Below are 20,023 nucleotides of genomic sequence, written 5' to 3'. Positions count from 1 at the left end.
GCACATAATGAGCACATTTTATTCTGCTGATTATGAAGCAGCACTTGACGTGTAAACGCGCTTAGAGTGCGTTTTTCATCCGAGAAAGGCATACTGGTAATAAAAACCTCAGCGCTAAGCTGTAATTTAGGGGCCTTTTTCATTTACTTCACCCGAAGTCTATTTTTGTCCGCGAGCCTTAAAGGAGCCTCACGAGTCTTACCTGACGAGATATTTCGGCCGCAGCGATTGTTACATAATGTTTTACAGATAACGCACAGCGCGGAAATAGTGCAACATAATTTCTGTCTTTTTGCGCCGATTGCTCTCGATATCTTTCCGTGTTCCCTTTTCCTATGCAGCCTTCTCGTACTTGCTGACGAAGAAAAGTAACATTCCTTGTATACACTGACGGCGTGCACAATAAAAGTCTTACAATACCTTGTGGGCGTAGATAAATATCATGGCTAAAATAAAAGTGTAAAGGATCAAGAAATTTAGGCTAGCTAAGCGTGACCGTTATAGGAATGATAACGCGTGGTAAGTGTGGGCAACCATCCCGCTCGGAATAAACCTGTAAAAAATCAAGAAATTCACGCTTGCTATGCTCGACCGTTTCAAGAATGATAACGCACGGTAAGTGCGGGCAGCCATCGCGCCTGGGATAAGCGTGTAAATAATAAAGAAATTCACGCATGCTTTGGGTGGACTCTTCAGAGCGTATGTCTAGGCTTACAGCTGCGGCGTCACATCGAACGGCATGTGCGCCGTGTTTTTTGTGATTCCGAGAGTAGCACCGCTGCTACGGTTGCTTGCCTGTACACTGGAAAGGCGCTGTGCTCCGGTGATTTATACACGGCGATGGTTCTGTCCGATTATGCGCTATTAATATTAATGCGGACGCCATAGATATTCGGGATAGCTGGTAGCTCCTTCGATCATCGGCGATGTGCGAGGCACTCGACGCCTATAGTGACAAGGTAAGTTGTTGGGCGAGTTGGTTTCTATATTCCATAACTACAGCACAACGAACGGGACGAAGAAGAAGGTAACGAAGAAGAAGGAGGAGCGCTGTGTTGTGTCCCTGCCTGTGTCCTCCTTCTTCGTTCCGTTCGTTGCGCTGTAGTTATGGCCTATAGTGACTTGCGCGTGTAGAATCATACACATACGAGTCGTTATGCCCCTACAGCGGACTAAGCGCGAAATCAGTGCTAGAGGAGCAGTCCCGACTACAGGTTTACTGTGGCTGCGAAACCTCTAGTTTGATCCTGCGCAGGTGTGGCCGGACCGGCTCAGTGGGACTCAGACGCGGCACTGAGGTATATCTGATGTGTCTGCAAACGCTGCCCAGGCAGAGTGAATTAATCCAATTAGAAGACCTAGGAAAGGCGCTTTCGATTACTTAAAACAGCATTGTAAAGTGACTGTCACTTCTGTAGGCCCTTCTTGCGCCAAACGCTTCAATAACTGTGACCCAAGCTAATTGTCCAAAAGCCCGAACCACTGAGCAGCGAATGCCCTTCACAGTTGAAGTATACTCCACTAGACGAATACTACGCCGCAATATTTCTCTGGCTCGCGCCAGCCCACACTACATTTGACTGAAACATGGACGGCTCGGGCCTGCATGTTAGCAGAGAATGGGCGGCCGTGATGGCGGACCGCAATGTAAGAATTTAGGCTGTGATACGCCTTCAGCATGTTAACCAAACGCCATATGAATGACTCAACGTCATCGATATTCATACATGTACGTGAGGCATAGAAGCTTTCAACGGTCTGGTCATCATGGCTGGATGTGGGTGCGTAGGCCTGCACCACTTTCAGCTTGTACCTCCTATTCAGCCTAATTACTATAGCTGCTACCCTCTCGTTAATACTGTAGAACTCCTCTACGTTGCCAGCTATATCCTTATTAATGAGGAAACCCACACCTAGTTCTCGTCTACCCTCTAACCCGCGATAGCACAGTATGTGTCCGTCCTTTAGTACTGTATACGCCTCACCTGTCCTCCTAACTTCGCTAAGCCCTATCACATCCCATTTAATTCCCGCTAGTTCCTCGAACAGCACTGCTAGGCTAGCCTCACTAGCTAAAGTTCTAGCGTTAAACGTTGCCAGGTTCAGATTCCAATGGCGGCCTGTCCGGAGCCAGAGATTCTTAGCACCCTCCGCTGCGTCACAGGTCTGACCGCCGCCGTGGTCAGTTGCTCTGCAGCCGCTGGGGACTGAAGGCCGAGGGTTAATTGGTTTGGTCATAGAAGGTTTGTGGCCAAGTACTACACCAGGGTGGCCAAATCCTGCTCTGGTGAGAGAGTGCGTTGTCGGTTCTGGTCACCGAGATAAGGCCGCACTCCAGGCCTGGTTATGCAATTCCATCGACACGCGGATTTTTTATTTTTTTTTTAAACCCGGTGGAGAATTGCGCGGCACCAGGATTTGAACCCCGGTCCTCTTGCACGCGAGGCGGATGTTCTACCTCTACGCCATCGCTGCAGTGAGGACGTAGAATTCTATGAGGACGTAGAATCAGCAATGAATAGAGTAAAATCGCAGTACACTGTACTGATGGGCGACTTCAATGCGAAGGTGGGCAAGAAGCAGGCTGACGACCACGCGGTAGGTGACTATGGGATAGGCTGTAGAAACAGCAGGGGAGAGTTATTAGTCGAATTCGCGGATAGAAATAATTTACGGATCATGAATACCTTCTTCCGCAAACGAGAAAACAGGAAGTGGACCTGGAAGAGCCCCAATGGTGAGATTAAAAATGAAATAGACTTCATACTATGCGCTAAACCTGGCATCATTCAGGATGTGGCCGTCCTCGGAAGGGTGCGTTGCAGCGACCATAGAATGGTAAGGTCTAGAATTAGCCTAGACTTGAAGAGGGAACGGAAGAAGCTAGCGAAGAAGAAGACCATTAACGAGTTAGCCGTAAGAGGGAAAGCACAGGAGTTTAGGATAGCGCTGCAAAACAGATACTCGGCTTTAACTGAGAAAGATGATCTTGATGTTCATTCAATGCACGATAACCTGACATCAATAATTACGGAGTGCGCAGTAGAAGTAGGCGGTAGGACAGTTCGAAAAGATACCGGGAAGCTATCTCAGGTGACGAAAGATCTGATTAAGAAGCGCCAAAACATGAAGGCATCTAACACTACCGATAGAATAGAACTAACGGAGCTATCAAAGTTAATAAATAGGCGCAAGGTAGCCGACATAAGGAAGTTTAATATGGAGAGAATCGAGCATGCTCTAAAAAACGGAGGTAGCCTAAAAACAGTGAAGAGGAAACTAGGCATAGGTAAAAACCAGATGTATGCATTAAGAGACAAGCAGGGCAATGTCATTAGCAATATGGATAAGATAGTTAACGTAGCCGAAGAGTTCTACACAGACCTGTACAGTAGCCAATGTAATCAGAACGCTAATGAGAAAGACAGCAGTGCACAGCAATGCGTCATCCCGCCAGTAACGAAAGATGAAGTAAAGAAAGCCTTAGAAGCAATGAAAAGGGGAAAAGCAGCTGGGGAGGATCAGGTAACAGCAGATCTGTTGAAGGATGGAGGCGACATCGTGCTAGAAAAACTAGCCACCCTGTATACGCAATGCCTTGTGACCTCGACTGTACCAGAAGCTTGGAAGAATGCAAACATTATCTTAATTCATAAGAAGGGAGACGCCAAGGACTTGAAAAATTACAGGCCGATCAGCTTACTATCCGTTGCCTACAAAGTATTTACTAAGGTAATCGCTAATAGAGTCAGGGCAACGTTAGACTTTAATCAACCAAATGATCAGGCAGGCTTTCGTAAAGGATATTCTACAATAGATCATATTCACACCATCAATCAGGTGATAGAGAAATGCGCAGAATATAACCAACCTCTATATATAGCTTTCATTATTACGAGAAAGCATTCGACTCAGTGGAAACCTCAGCAGTCATACAGGCATTGCGTAATCAGGGGGTAGAAGAGCCTTATGTCAAAATACTGGAAGATATATATAGCAACTGCACAGCTACTATAGTCCTCCATAAAGTCAGCAATAAAATTCCAATAAGGAAGGGCGTCAGGCAAGGAGACACGATCTCGCCAATGCTGTTCACCGCATGTTTGCAGGAGGTATTTCGAGGCCTGAATTGGGAACAGTTGGGAATAAGAATAAATGAAGAATACCTAAATAATCTGAGATTTGCTGATGACATTGCCTTGCTGAGTCACTCAGGAGGTGAACTGCAAATCATGATCAACGAGTTAGACAGGCAGAGCAGATCGATGGGTCTAAAAATTAACATTCAGAAAACCAAGGTAATGTTCAACAGCCTAGCAAGGGAACAACAGTTCACAATTGGCAGCGAGAGCCTAGAAATTGTGCCGGAATACGTCTACTTAGGGCAGGTAGTGACAGCTGATCCGGATCATGAGAGGGAGATAACTAGAAGGATAAGAATGGGGTGGAGCGCATATGGCAAATTCTCGCAGATCATGAGTGGCAGTTTACCAATTTCCCTCAAGAGGAAAGTGTACAACAGCATAATCTTACCGGTACTCACCTACGGGGCAGAAACGTGGAGGCTAACGAAAAGAGTTCAGCTTAAGTTAAGGACAACGCAGCGAGCCATGGAAAGAAAAATGATAGGTGTAACGTTAAGAGATCGGAAGCGGGCAGAGTGGGTGAGGGAACAAACACGGGTTAATGACATCCTAGTCGAAATCAAGAGAAAGAAATGGGCTTGGGCAGGGCATGTAATGCGAAGGCAAGATAACCGCTGGTCTTTAAGGGTAACGGAGTGGGTTCCAAGAGAAAGTAAGCGTAGCAGGGGGCGGCAGAAGGTTAGATGGGCGGATGAGATTAAGAAGTTTGCAGGCAAAGGGTGGATGCAGCTGGCAAAGGATAGGGTTAATTGGAGAGACATGGGAGAGGCCTTTGCCCTGCAGTGGGTGTAGTAGGGCTGATGATGATGATGACGTGAGGCATACCACAAGTGTCCAATAAATTTTTGTGATAGTTTTTTATTATGTACCGCTGCTTCCACAGCTGGAAGCTAGCTAGTCACTAGGTGAACTTTTGGAGCACTTCGTTACTTCACGTGAACCACTGCAGGTGCAGGTAATTACTGTTTCTCGACCATGGACAACTCCTGCTCGTCATAGCGAGTTACATCAGTATAGCCGTTGACGAGAACAGTTCGTCACCGACTTGTATAAACCTAATAGGGCTCCGATGACAATCCTGACACGGCATTTTACTTCTAGCTACACTTGTTCCCAGTACATAAGAGTGGGTGTTCTGTTCCGTAGCTTTTTGGTTGTATTTAGTTAATCCCCAAAAAAGCGGCGCAAGAAAATATCTGTCTGCTGGTCCCAAGAGAAGTGGAATGATTGGAAAAGAAAGTCCTAATCGAAGAAAGTGGCACAGCGCTCTCTCAGTACGGAATAGTTGGAAGCGAAGACTGAAAACGTTGACTGCAGTGCAGACAGCGTGGCACTTCTGGGCATTGCCCATGAGTCAGATGTGTCTAATGCCCCTGGCTGCGCCGTCATGTTACCTGCTTTCTTCAGTTTGGTTTGGTTTGGTTTATGGGGGTTTAACGTCCCAAAGCGACTCAGGCTATGAGAGACGCCGTAGTGAAGGGCTTCGGAAATTTCGACCACCTGGGGTTCTTTAACGTGCACTGACATCGCACAGTGCACGGGCCTCTAGAATTCCGCCTCCATCGAAATTCAACCGCCGCGGCCGGGATCAAACGCGCATCTTTCGGGCAAGCAGCCGAGCGCCATAACCACTGAGCCACCGCGGAGGCTCCCCTGCTTTCTTCAAGGTATTTGAAAAACACCAGCTGACGTCGACAGTGTTGCGGAATGAGTTAAATTTTTCTCGGCGAGGAGGTCACTGATGCAATAGTTAGCGACATTTTATATCATGTGGGGAAGCCCAAGTGTTGTAGTTTATTTTTCAAATCAATAAAGTAAACGGTCAGATAAAGAGGCTCACATCCAGCGTAGAAGAAAACACGGACTTTATCGTTGGCCATTGATCGCTAGCACTGGGGCCAATAAATAGCGATCACGATGATAAAAGAGCACGTTGACACAGGGCGCAAGAAGAGGCACACAACATAGTTCTGCATCAACGATCCATGTTCTCATCGTGTTCTCGGGCTCGCACCAATTAGCAGACCTACGCACTGTCACCCTGAACATAATTCTGAGAATCTGAAGCAGCGGAGCTGTACCGTAGGTAATAGTCTGCATAGCTGTTTAGTTGGTTGCAAGCGATAGCATGTATGTGCTACCTTTTACTCCCCAAACTATCTATTAGTTCCCACCTGCGTGCGCATGTACTTAGTACGCACGTGCGTAGTAGCAAAGACTGAACCTGCGTAGGGTTAGCGGAACGGAGTGTCGTAACGTACAGGCCACGTGGCAAGCGGCCTGTCCCGGGCTGGAAGAAACGGTGGAGCGGGCAGGCTCTGCGAGGACGGCACCGCCAGCTGTGTCGAGTCGAGAACTGAAGGATCAACGCTGAGTTGAAGAAGGAAGAGGTTGTCGTAGGTGGGGAGGCGGTTCTCTGGCATACCTGTGGCGTTCCGAAGGTTCTCGATGGCGAGCCGAAGGCACTCGTGAGGCAAATGTCCGGGGCTCGACAAAGCGACCGGAAAGCGAGGTCACGGCGGAGCGCATGAAGTTTCAAAATGTTTGCTTATCGCCCGTCTCTAAGGTAATGAGAAAATGCCGTGGTATTCGATTTTAAATACCCTCTTTATGCTAATGTTGTTCGCCTATTTTCAAAACACCAGAGTATTTACATATCTGTTTTTCATCACTTCTGCGTTTTTCTTTTTCTGAACGGTATCTCCTCTATACCAAAGGATTTCACCTTAGACGTTACGATATCAATGCCTCCGTTTTCATAGCATGCTCCTGGCGGCTGTATGAGGACAATTTTATATGTTACTTTTCATTATTCTTCGCTGCTGCTAACCCAAAGTTTACAATGCTGTCTAAGATTTGAAAAAAAAAATCCCTGCAGTGGCTATGTGGGGAAAATGCGTACCGCTCGAACTGAACCGACGTTTTTCTGCCGCTCAAGCTCGAGATCACCATCCATCGAGGCGGTGCGAGCCATAAAGACCAAATAGACAAAGATGGTCGACAACTGTAAGTTGGAATTTGTTGTCCATTTGCTTGTTTCTTTTTACAACGATGACTCTTAATAGCACATCTGCAGTGCTTCTTAACGATGAAGGGGGTATGGTTTCAGGAAACAATCATGTGTCCCTGCTGACCCATGAGATGCTGTTCATTGCGTTCAGCGCTCTCAATGGAGGTGATGGGAGGTGTATGCGGGGGGGGGGGGGGGGGGGGGGAGATAGCTCAGACGCACGACGACCGCTGTGATCAATACTGCGTCAAGTGTTCCACAGCTGTCGCCTTTACGCTGTGAAAGCATTATAGGAAGTGTCTCACAGTTTGTTTGGACGCAGAAAGAAAAGTGATACTCACATGTTAGCAGACAGAAGACACAGGGTTGGTGGTGGGACAGTGGGCTACAGCTGTAGACACCATCAACTGCGAAAAACAGAAAAAAAGCAACGGGAACCGGTTAGTTTTCCCGAGAGCACATTGCGACCTTCGTTAGAACACATATCCAAGTAAATGATTTTGGGAAACCTTTTGACCGTTTATTCTCGGCGTTTTTACGTTGGTGGGCTCGTCTGCCCTGCGTTCGATTTGTACCTCTCACTGACCTTTCTTGCAGTGTCTGCTACCCGTTAGCTTCCGTTAGCTTGAGCTGAATGATTCATCCATGTTTTCTTTGTGGATTAAGAACCGCACTTCACATTCTTTCCTGTCGTAGTCGTCTGTGGTAAAGTACATGGCTCTCGTTCAACACTGCGTCCGTCTCACATTTATTCCTAACGCCACAAAGACCAATGAAATCCCATTTGAACATCTGTAGTTCTGCTGGCGGTACAGCTAGGCCTTATTCGTCCGGTGGGCTTATAGTGTTAAGCGTTGCCAGGTTCAACTTGCACCATTGCAGAGCTCATTTGGCGCCATTGTGCGTACACAATGTCCAAAGATGTAGCAAGCAAGCTTGCAGCATACTTTGTCGGTGGATCCGCATGCCGACGCCGATAGAAACGAATGGTAGTTTGAGCCGACTCTCCTCACACATTTAACAACTGAAAGGATGGTTCTCGGCGCGCGTAATTGCAGCACTGAGCAGCGAGCAGTTGAATCGGCTGAGAGATTGCCCGGAGGTTTCTGAAATATTCATGTCATGAAGACGGTTGTCATGGAAGTTGGAGAAAAGTTTAGCGCAGAAGAAGAGTATCGCTTTTTTTGTATGCTTACTCCGCCTATTGTGATCAGCGACGTGCATGTCCCTTTGATCAATTCTTCTTTTTCTCTAATTAGAGCGGCCGACGAATACGCACTATTAACTTGGTTATCGATTAAACTGCAGCGCATGCAAAACTTTGATTAGATCCGAGCCTGCGGGCGAGCGGCCAGGCGAAAAATATCGGCGAAAAGATGCCACCACAACAAAAGTAAGGCTTGGCGCTTTCGTCTCCTCCTCCCCCTTCTCAACCCTTTCTTTTTTTTTTGTTGGCCATTTTGAAACAGAAGAGCGTCGGGTAAAATGAGGCCCGTCTTCTCAAGATCGAGTCAAGCGATGCGAATGCAATCTGCTCCTTTCAAAATGGCCGCTTCTCTGGAGAAAACTGAAAATGCGCTTCACAAAGTGCGATTCCTTCTGAAAGCCGGCCCTTAGGCTACAAAGATACCTCCGAAAAAAAAAAGCAAGAACAGAGACCAAAAAAAGAGAGCTAGAACACGAAAACTGAACAGTTAAGCCGCCGGTGGCGCTTATCAAGAATTTCGGTTAACAAAAGCCGACAGCAAAGACAAGAGCTCCCATTGAAAGAGGACGAGAATGAAAGAAAAAAAAAACGGAGGAAGAAAGAAAGCCCCAAGGGAAGCGAGTGTTGTCGTTCTGCTTTATGTAAAAGGGAGCAGGGGTAGACGACAGCGAGCGAAAAGACTAGGCGAAAGAATTGCACAATTAAGGGAAAGCTTGGCGGGGCCAAATAAGGGAAGAGGATTAACGGACGCGGATTACCGAGTCGGGGGGAGGGGGGGGGGGTCGTAAGAGCGCCGTCGGGCGGCAGCGCTAGGGAGGCGGCGGCCGTGTGCTGATGCCCCCGTGACGACCGAGCAGCGTACCCAATTGGACACTTGGCCGAAGCGCGCCAGGACTGGGGGGCCTTATTCTTTGCACTCAGCGTCAAGGAGAAGCTACGGCGACGTCGCCCTCGCCTGGACAGTGCGGTGCATGCGGGGACGGGTGTCGCTCGTAACTGGTCCAGCGACTGGACTGCCGCCAAGACTGGTGTAGCGTCGTAACTTTATACGGCTTCCGCGTACCCTCGCGAGGGGTTTACGCCGGCGCTGAAAGCTGCTTTGCAAGGCGAGGCCCGCAGAGGCTGTCGCCATGGGCTGCAGAGTGCCGACGGTCAGCGCTGTAGCGTGGTCTCGGACCACTCGGGGGGGTTTGCTAAGCTAGCGCGCTTCAGGGCACGCGTAAAAAAGGGCTGCGCACACCACGCTTTCGGGACGCCTTTTGTTAACTCATATGATTTACATTGTTGGTCAAATGTTTAGGGGAATCCCCAAAGGTGGAGTAGACTTGTAATCAGGGAGTAATTACTCATTGGCATGCACCCGAGCGCAGCCATACGGCTACAAAGAAAAGCTATACAGCTTTATGTTGTTATGAAACGAGAAATACTGGATTAGAAGCAAGCGAACACTCCTATAGCAACTCATGAAGATAATGAGGCTTTTGCGAGCGCAAGCATGCCCTAAGGAATTACCCTGCCCCGTGCCCCTTCCAAAAAGACAGGGATAAGAAAAATTTACCGAGCTAAATGCGCCAATGAAGGTGGGCCTTAATACAGCGTGACGAATAAGGGTTGTTAAAAACAAGGAAGGTTTATTCGTACATCTGGTTGGACCTCTGCATACTGCCAAATATATTCGTGACTGGGGACGTAAACGTCTAACAATGTTTCAATTCTGACCGAACACTGATGAGGAAACGAAAGTCGCGAAGCGAAGAATAACTGTTTCTCGCATATTTTCTCGGCCGCGCGGGCGCGAAAGAAAAACCAATCCGCAAAGTTTACGTTATGTCGCGTAATGCGCTAAACTGCGCTAATGCGCTAAAAAGAGCTCGGATGTATGTGCGCGCTGTGTAGCTTTTTGCGGCACATTTGCTAACGCCATCCCTGCCAGAAACCGGCTACACAGCCTCTTCTAAGCTTCCACCGTGCTTCACCTCACCCGCTCCGGGGGTCGACTTCCCCTCCTAGCTTCCACCCTCTTCCGCGGACGGCCAACGCCAGCGTCTTCGGGGGCGTCGCGTATGAAGCTCTCTCTCTCTCTAAACAGAAAACGCACAAAGCCTGAAGAAGACAGGAAGTTACGGAGGGCACGTAACAGTGATTAGCCATTATGTGCTCAGTACCTTGATAAGCGCTGTGTGGTTTTTCTGACATCAGAGTCTAAGCTCTGTAATAGCAACGCGCTGTTGAAACATTCAGCGCAAGTAGAGCGGCTTATTATAACGGATACGCGGCTTTCAGCACACTTGAGCCGGCACAGTCATCGCCACGATACGGCTGGCGCAAGAAGTGGCGTCACAGTTTGCGTTGTCGCATCGCCTTAGCATGTGTGGATATTCATAAGTACTTAGAACGGCCGCAAAGCCTGCGCTAAAGCGGCTCGCATTAATGTCGCAGTATGGAGCTCTGTTGCAGGGCGCTGCGTGCTCAATCTAGCACCGAAACTAAGTGAACTGGGGCGTCTCAGTGTAGGTAGTCGGAGGAGGAGGAAAGGGGAGGAGGTTAAAAATGGGGAGATGCCAGTTTTTCCCGCCCGGCACTCGGGGAAAGGGTTGAGGGGGCACAGGGGGAAGGAGAAAGGAGAGCAGAGTTTAATATTAAGTATAGGAAGGAACTAATAACTTTGCGCACGGCAGTATTATCGCTCTGGCACGACGCCCTCGAGAAACAGAGCAGTGCTCACTATTTCGAGTCGCGTCTGCTCGTTCTTGATATAGTATATCTGGCCTCTAAAGCTGTGCGCATGTGAAAGTTCCATGCAATACGAAAGTTATCGACCTGATCTAAAAAGTCATTATACCGAAACGACGTCTATAGATGCTAAGGGCCAACCATATGGGAACCAAATAGCGACGGCAATCATTTTTTCCTGCCGTCACGTTACTTCGCAAGGCTCTGGCTTTAAAGTGCGCTGTCAGAACCAGCACAGCGAGCGTCAACACGCAACAAGCAGTCTCTTGTAGCAGGGACTACGCTGCCTTTCACTTGAAGAAGTGCAACCGCCTCTGGGGGGGTATGCTTTTAAAGCGACCCATCCTGGAGGCTCAGAGAAAAATGAACAGTGAATGCTATTACTTGTTACGCGTAAAAATCGTATCACAGTAATTTTTGCTTCTAGTGATTGATGACTGATGGGTGTCTGATAGGCGATGACGAGTTAACGAAATCATTTTAATTAATCGCTTCATTAAAGAAATTAAAAATCAAAATTGTAAAAAAGGGGGTTGAAAGGTGTCAAAATGCTCAGAATGAAAAAGCCAGTGCTTGATTATAGTAATTAAGAGAATTTAGAGAGTGTAACTTATCAATTAATTGAAACAATTGAACAAACAAAAATCGAAAAAATACGTTCAAATGTGCTTCCAACGGGCAGGGCGTCGCGCCGAACGGGCGATTGCGTTCCGAGGACTCCCTTGCAGCGCTGAAACACGCTGTCGCGTTTAACTCTTAAAGGCGAAGCTTAAGCGTCCCCCAATTTTTATTTCAGTCAGAGATGCCAAAGGCAGTAACAAGCTTGCATGAAGCCCCCGGATCCGTGAGACGCAAAACTCCAGCAAAATAAACAAGATTATTGGGGCAGCGCATTTTGAGAACGACTAAAATCAGTTCGCTTCATTGTTTATTTATATAACAAATATATTTTTCTATTCCATGTTGCTCGCTTGAACTCAATATCGGCGCCAGCGGGCGCTTGTTAATGATTCAGCACAAGCAAGCAAAACAGTATTAGTGTCAAGCGCAGTTTCAAGCGGGCACTGTACGAAATCCGTCACATGTATTATGGACTTGATGCCAGTAACTAAAGAAAAAAAACGCAAACGTTCCCAAAAGTGAAACAGCCAATATTGGCGCCGATGTCAATATTCTTCTCTGCGACTCCACGTCTGCAAACGTATTACCAACGGTCGGTTCATAGAGGCTGCTCTGGAATATTAGAGACGCAGGAAAGTACGAGCACACTGCTCGCTACGCCCTGAAAAAAGAAAATAAGCTACTGCTTTTGATCAGCTATTGTAGAAAGAACAGTAAACTTCGGAGCATGCTCAATGTACGCTTCCCGATTTTAATATACGACAAGCAAGCAGGAGCTTTTTGAAATAATTGTTTTAATTTTTAGTTATTTGGTGTTCAGGCAGTGGCACGAAAAAAAAAAACCAACATTGCGACCGCCGCGTTAGGCTCAGAGCGGGTGCAGCACAGCTCGCCTGAGAGGCAACAGCGCGACCGTGTCTAGAAATACAAGGTATCGAGAGTGACCTGAATTATTCACAGGCCCGCTTCTGCCGCCGCGCTTCTATTTCAGAGCCCACGCGAGTAGTTTTGATTCTGATAGAAAAGGCAGCTGTTGCTGTTGTGCGTGTTGGGTTTTACTGCACATAAGCAACTAAGGCTATCACGCGCCAAACGCGTTTCAAAAATGTTTGCTTGATAGGAGGGAGTCTAAATGTTTTTGGAGTATACTATAACTGGTTTAGAAGCTTTGCTTCTTTTGAGAACCAAACAAGACAGGAATTTTTTTTGACGAGTGCATTTTGACCTCAGAGTAAGCTTAGATGAAATGGGATATGCTGGACACAAAATAGCGGGAAGTGATTTTTCCTTGGCTTCTCAAGTCTCATTCATGTGATTAAGATGTGGCTTGTGGTGACCACTTGTCTGGAGAGTTGGCATGTATACGTTCATCTTGTAGGTGGCTGCAGGTGTCATCGTGTAGGTGGCTAAGCATTCAAAGAAGACAAAGTTGGGAGTCTTCAGTATGTAGAACAAACTGACTCGCTGCTCGCATCTGCCAGGAATTTCGCTCGGAATATATTTTTTTTTCCCGGGCCGTCTCAAAGCGGCGCTATAGTCAACAGCCGTGTGCAGAGCACCCGCAGCCCACGTCTGTCGGCTCAGTCGCAAAACCGGCAAGGATGCGCCTTCTGCTTCAACGAGACACGCGTGAAACCCTTAGGCGGAATGTGCGCGATAAGCAGAGTTGGCAGCGAGGCAGAGAAAGAGACGCCCGAGCCGGGAGAGGCGCACGAAAGGCGCGCCACGTGTTCTCGGTCGGGTGCCCGCACGGCGGCAGCTGAGCGACGGCACCGTTCGCTCGGGTACCGAAAGTGGCGACGCTTCTGGGCCCCGGAAACAGCCCGCGGGCCCATTCCGACAGGGCCGCCACCCATTAGGGCACTCGAGCGCCGATTTCCTCTCCCGCACGGCCTTCATTAGAATAGGCCGCCCGCAGAACCTGCCGCAGCGCGGGGCCGCCCGCTTTCCGCCTCTTATCAAATGGGCCCGGATTCGGGGCTCGCCAGCGCGCGCCGATAACTCCGTGCGCGCGGGACCCGGACAGGGTCGCCGGGCCGCGCACCGGGGCTCCTTCTCCGCGCGCACATGCCAGGGGCAGCAGAGGGACTCGCCCGGCCGCGTTCTCGCACCCGCTGTGCGTGCTCCATCTTCATTTGGCAGGCCGGCCTTAATGATCTTTTGATCTCGCGCTGATGGGTCGCCTCTGGGAGAAAAAAGAAGAAAGGGCCGTCGACGGCACGGCCCCTTGCTCGCCTGTCAGGGAGAGCACACGTTCTGTGGTTCCGTTATGGGCACCCCCCCCCCCCCCCCCCCCCCCTTCCTTTTCCACCGACCCAGCTTTGCAGCTTTTATTTTCAACCTGTCGCCATTCCTTCCACTTTTGGCACTTCATTTCTTGACGTCTTTTTCTTTGTTCTCCTAGAGGGAACCCCAAGGCCCCCTTCCAGTACCGCTCTCAATTTCGCTGAGGTGGGAAACATTTTTCCGCTTAACGAACACGCTAAGCACCATGGGACACCCGTGATTTTTCGCTAAGCGAAAGATCATTTCCTTCTGCGTGTGTGAGCGGGAATTTCACGCTCTAAAATCCGGCGTAAAAGCGCTGACTGACTACAGTACTTGGTGTAATAAAGAAAGCAATAAAGCTTGGGCGTCATCCGTTCCTGCCGTTGTTTCGGGGCGCTCAGCAGACCGTGCATGTTGCGAATAGTCCGTTACACTCGCTTCTTCAGTAATTATTATTGCTCAGCAATTCTAGCGGAAAATTTCGCGAGCTATGGGACGACCGCCAGGCACTGAACCTTGACTCTCCGGCTTAAAATAGGCAAACCGTTGTTCGTTTCTTCAGTTTTTCGCGCACAATGCAAAGCCGCGGAAAATTAGGGTATTAAATACTCTGCGCTCGAAGCAGCATCTTTAACGCGCAGCTTAGAAGAAAAAATTAAAGAACAAGTCGTACGCGGTCGCGGGAAGACTCTACGAATGACAAGGAAAAATAATTTAAAAAAAAACAGCGACCTGCAAAAGAAATAAGAGGCGGCCAATAGATATGGCGCTATCTTCAGATCCCACAAAACCGACGGAAAGCAAAGATCTGTCGTGCTTTTTTTTTTGAAATATTGAAGCGCATAAAATAGCGGCGGCGGATATCGATGCTCATTTGAAACGGGCCTAGTTTATGCTCCTCGCGCTGATGGCACAGGTCGGGACGCCCTGGCGCGCGATAGGAGGTGCTCGAGTAACCAGCGAACGCACTGAGCGCCGACCAGTGCTGAGGCAGGCGGCTGCGCGAAAATGAGGCGAAGAAAGCAAGCAGAGAAGAGAAGGGCAAAAAAGAAGACGCAGAGCGGAGTGGGTCGTGTCGTTTCGGCAAATCCGACGCCACAGAGACTTTCAGCTTCCGCCGATGCCGGGGACGTGAGACAAACGGCGATGGCCGAACGGGGCATACGCAACACGAGACGAATCTGCGAGATCAGCGGCTGGCTAGGGCGGCGGCGGCTGCTTTCGCGACGAGCGAACCCGAAACGGGCGAACGCCGCCGAGAGGGGACATCCATCCGGGGCGAGGCGAAAAAAAGGGAGCCCCGGAAACTGCGCCAATAAGGCCTCCGCGCGCCGTCATCTATCGCGCATTAGAGCAGATCGGAGTGGGCGCGGAAACAAGACGCCCCATTCATTCTGGTCCCAGGGCGTCCGCCGCAACGCAGCGCCAACGAGGCTGACACCGACGCGCGACGGCAACCGAACGCACGGCGATCTCTGCCGCCTAACCCCTCCCCCTCCCCAGCCAACCGAGCGTCGGATGCTCGAGTGGGTGCTTTCGGGACCCCCCCTCCCTCTACACTCGGCCGGCTACACCGCATCATTTGCAAATCCCGGTCGGCCCGCACCACAGTGTGAGCCGAACGGCGTTCCGATGGCTGGGCGGAGACAAAAACGAAACAAGGAAAAGAAGGACCGTCCCTAGTTCGCCAGCATCTTTGCGCCTGCGGACGCCAGCCGAAAAGACGTTCAGTTTGACATCGCAGAGGCCGCCTGAGGGCCAACGAAACAAACAGCGAACCGACAGATCGAGACACCGCTGTCCGCATTGCTTAGATATGTAGCGTGAGCGTCGTGTGTTTGGATTAGCCGCTGGAAGCCACAACTGAAAATTTCCTTTTTTGGTTCTAGTAAAAAATTGCAGCTACCTTAGAAAGTAGACAGGGGCATCGTTTCACGGCACTCCAAAGCCTCTTTTGTCGTAAGCTCACAGGTTTTGTGAGCGAGCGTGGTCGCCAGAGAATATGCCGGTGTCGGAAAGGCAAGTCCTGTCGCAAACCCGCTGGCCACTCTGACGCTAAATTCAGACTGTGGGGTTGTGCATGTGTTTCTTTGAAGCCAGTCACAGAGTCGAGCATTTCTTCTTTTTCCCATCCATCCACTTGGTACGTTTCCTCGCCAAGAAGCCGCGCAAAACTGTGGTGGAAGCCCAAGCACAGCGCCTCCTCTGATGGGAAGAACGATTGGAAATGCAGCGTCAAGAGACGAATAGAACGCTGAGCAAGACAACTAAAGGACACGACTGACCACCAACACCATAGAAACATCGAAGGCGGCACAGGCTAATGCGAAGCTAGAGACAAGGCCAGAGATAAGATGATGGGGCGACTACGGCAGGCACAGAACAGCGGTAACTAGGTGCGAGTAGGAGAGGCTCCTTTCTTGCTGATGACATTGATGAGTTAAGTTACATCAGAAAGGAGAAAATTTAATGTGGCTCGTTTTGGCCAGCAATAAAGCGTGTAGTCTGCAGCGCTATTTGTGGTCCAAAATTTCCCAACTTGTATGCATACATAGCATGTTTTTGCGTGCATCCCTAAACTGTACAATGAAAGCAACCTATGCTCAATACAGAACTTAAAAAAAAACTCGCCTTCTATCTTTTCCTCTTGCGTCATTCATAAAAAAAAGTCAGTTTTTCAGTCCTTAATACCAGGTGTACACCTGCCGATGCCGTGCGTCAGAGCACACACACACTCTCTCACTCCGTGTGAGAGAAATGTTCGCTGAGAATTTGTGCTCACTGGAACCATATCGCTATTGGCGACGTTTTACTGTTACTACAACCAGTCAGTAAACCTGAGGATAAAAAAAATTACGGGAAAATTTGTTGTGTATTTTTCTTTGACTCTACGAGACTTATGCGCTTTTTCCGCAACCTTCAGAAACAAGACAGGAGGAAAGCGCCAGATAAAAAATCGCACTAAAGGTGATTAAACTAACGCAGCGTACCTATTATTATTTCTTATTTCTTTCCACGCAGTTTCCAAGCAAACTGCGAAAGCAATTCATGCAGAAACGCTGTTTTTTTTTCTTTTTTTTGCGTCATTTCCGGCTCTACCAACGACATTCTCGTTGTCAAAAGTTTTCAAATCAGCTGCACGCGATAAGTGCCAGAGTACCAGATAGAAATCAATTGCTAAAAAATTCAAGCTATACACGCAGGCCGGCTATTTCGGCCCTGCATAGACGTATGATAGTTCAGCATTTCGCCATGTTTTCAAAGCGCGCGTAATGCGAACAGATGCGCTTTTTTTTTCTCATTCTCATCTAACAACGTTTCGCAAGCCCCGTTCGCACGCGGTGGAACGTCGGTGAAGCTGCGGTTACAGAAAATGAGGCCGCAGATGCAACGCCTTCTCAGCGCGGTTGCCAGCTTCCTGCTGAGCCTTTGGGAACACGTATACGACCGTGTTGTCTTTGCTGAAATTGCCGGGCGCACGACCGAGGTGGTGCATTTCGAATGCAGATTCGGAAGGATAACCGAGAGCGTAAATTTCGAGCGCCAGATCAGGCAAAAAAAGCCCCGAGAAGCGTCCCGGGACGATTTCGCAAAACGCGACGCGGCTCCTCTCCCGCCCGCGGTCGTTAATAGGGAAAAAGTAAAAGCCCGGCAGCTGGCGAAGCATTGCACCGAAGTGATGTTGGCGCGAGCTGCGGCCGCCTGGCGTGGCATAGTTGCGTGCTCCGTGATTCCCCAAACGAGCGCATTCCGCGCGCAGAAATAAACAGCCGCCATTATGGTTTCCGAAAGCACCTTCCGCAAGCGTTAAACATTGATGCGAGGCCCGACCGGTGGTCGCTGCGAAGCCGGCGAGCACGATAAGCTGCGCAGAAAAGCGTTCCCGTCTGCAGCGAGGGGGGCGCATCGAGGCGGTCTTTGCTTGACGTGATTGCATGCTGCGGAACGCGTTGGAAAAGGCCCACGCAGATTAAGCGCCGCACGAGAAACTCTTGAAGAGAAACTAGGTACTTAAGTGCGCCCGAATAAATGATTTGGTGAACAGGCGGTGTGTTAATTATTACTGTTTTAAAACATTTATTAATAACGCTGTCATGTTAAGTGCTCGCTGGCGTGCACTAGCGAGTGCGGAATACTCGAGGGCGTGGTAAGCACCCGTTTCCGGCGCATCACCTGTCGGGCGACTTTAACTTCCTCAAAAGAAGAAGAGCTGAAACGAGCATGAGTAGCATGGGTAGAGCAAGCCGTGCTTGACACAGATGTTGGTATCGCCACGGGACTCAAGGCTGAAGTTCAGAGGCGTAAGTTTCTCCTAACATTTCACGTGTGCCGCCAGAACTAGGAAAAAAAAAAGCACAGATTGCTCATCTCACCCGTCCAACTATAGTGAAGTTTTTATTTCTTTCGCAATAACGCTAGGTGTTCCTGAGACTGTACCACAAACTAGAGAGAATCTACCCTGAAAGGCAAAAAAAAAAAAAACGGATGACAGATCTAGGCTAAAAGCTTTAGGGCAACAAATTGCTTACAGATATGTTTCAAATAAGATACAGAAGGAACTTCCAACCAAGTACGACTCCAGAGGTGGCAGTGGCGGTATGGTGCTGTCCGCGGAAAACGCATGTCACGTCTGTTCGCTTTCTTCCTGAAGTAATGCTTGTCAAGCTCGAAAAATGATAACTGTTAAGTGTTTGTCTGTGCGTTCTGGGCGTGCGCGCAGAAACGAAATTGAACGCTTGGCATCAATGTGTAGGCCCCCGAATTCGTCCGAAGGGCGCCGAAGCCTTCGCTGGGACGAGTTTCTCTGGCGGAGTTGACGCGCGTAGGCTTAAGTTTGGGACGCCGTATCTCGAGTGGCCACAAATGTCCGGCGAGCGTCGGTGCCGCACCCGGAGAGTCAGGGACGAGACAAAAGCAGCAGTGAAAGGCGAATGCGTCCACGCTTGTCCGCGGGTTTTGCGGACGACAGGCCTGAAAGAAGACAAATGATCTCCCGGGATGTCGCAACGAACGCGCTCGTCCACGGCAGCGCGTCTCCGGCAGATACCCGCGCTGAAACACGCGCAGCACGTTGCGAGAAGGTGGGCGAGAAAGATGGTCGTACGGCGGAGAGAGAGCAGGAAAGAAAAGAAAGAGGGTGGAGGCAAAAGCAGCAGCCGCGTACTTTGTCGTTCATCTTGTGCACCCAGGAACAAACTGCCTTGTGTCGACATAGGCAGTAAACCGGGCGTAGCGAAGCAGTGCAGCACGTTGACATTAGCTCGTTAACGCGATGAGTGTTGCTGCACAGTTACCAGCAGCGAGGGGGAAAAAATGAGAGCAGAAAAAAAAACCCTGAAGGAGGAGGAAAAGAGATTCCCGGCCAGAAATGGCAGACGGCTAGGGCTCCGCGGCGGACCGAGTTTTGAGTTTTTGAAAATTTTAAACGCGGCAGCTGCGACGCGGTGACGATGGAACGCAGTTTAGGCGAATCTTGTGGCGTGGCGAAAAAATAAATAAATAAAAAATGAGTTAGCAGCGGGACGCTGAAGTAATGTAAAGATAACAGCAGCGCGAACTATCAGCGCCGATAAAAGTGTGTTCAGAGTCTGTAGACCGCAGTTAGGGTAGACAGAACAGGCGAATCTCGAGCATTCGATTAAACCGTTAAGTTCCGCCTGTCCAGGATGAGTGGCGACAATCTTTCTGAAGCCAAGAAGGGGTGGTCTCAAAAAAAAAAAAAAAGCCGTAAATTTTACGGCACTCCCGCAAGTTCTTATATACCTCACTGGCGCACCTCTCAGAAGCGCCGATCCGCAGCTGAGATTAAGAGCTCCGCGCAAAAAAAAAAAGTGAGACGCGTCGTTGCCGGAATTAGGCGCACTCATCGGTTTTTGCGGGCGTGTAGAAAGGCGCGGTTTTCCGCATTAAAGGGAGCCTAAAAAAAAAAAATCAAAGGGTCAGTGTCAGCAAAAGTCCGCGTATAACAAAATAAGAAAAAGAGCGCATCGCGTCACAAGTGTGTCGCGACACTCGGGTCAGCCGTGGGGGTCTTTGCTC

The 20,023-nt window shown here is 49.3% G+C and overlaps 1 protein-coding gene across 1 annotated transcript in view; it reads right to left on the bottom strand.

Moving 5' to 3' along the window:
- cpx (synaptic transmission protein complexin) overlaps nucleotides 1-20,023 on the bottom strand; it is a 291,580-nt gene that overhangs the window by 192,624 nt on the left and 78,933 nt on the right. The window contains 1 exon segment of the mRNA XM_077645763.1: nucleotides 7,497-7,562. The gene's annotated coding sequence lies outside the window, so the exon portion shown is untranslated.

Source organism: Amblyomma americanum, chromosome 1 (assembly GCF_052857255.1).
Source record: "Amblyomma americanum isolate KBUSLIRL-KWMA chromosome 1, ASM5285725v1, whole genome shotgun sequence".
In the NCBI taxonomy this organism is placed as follows: domain Eukaryota; kingdom Metazoa; phylum Arthropoda; class Arachnida; order Ixodida; family Ixodidae; genus Amblyomma; species Amblyomma americanum.
This window is presented reverse-complemented; position numbering and strand designations above follow the sequence as displayed.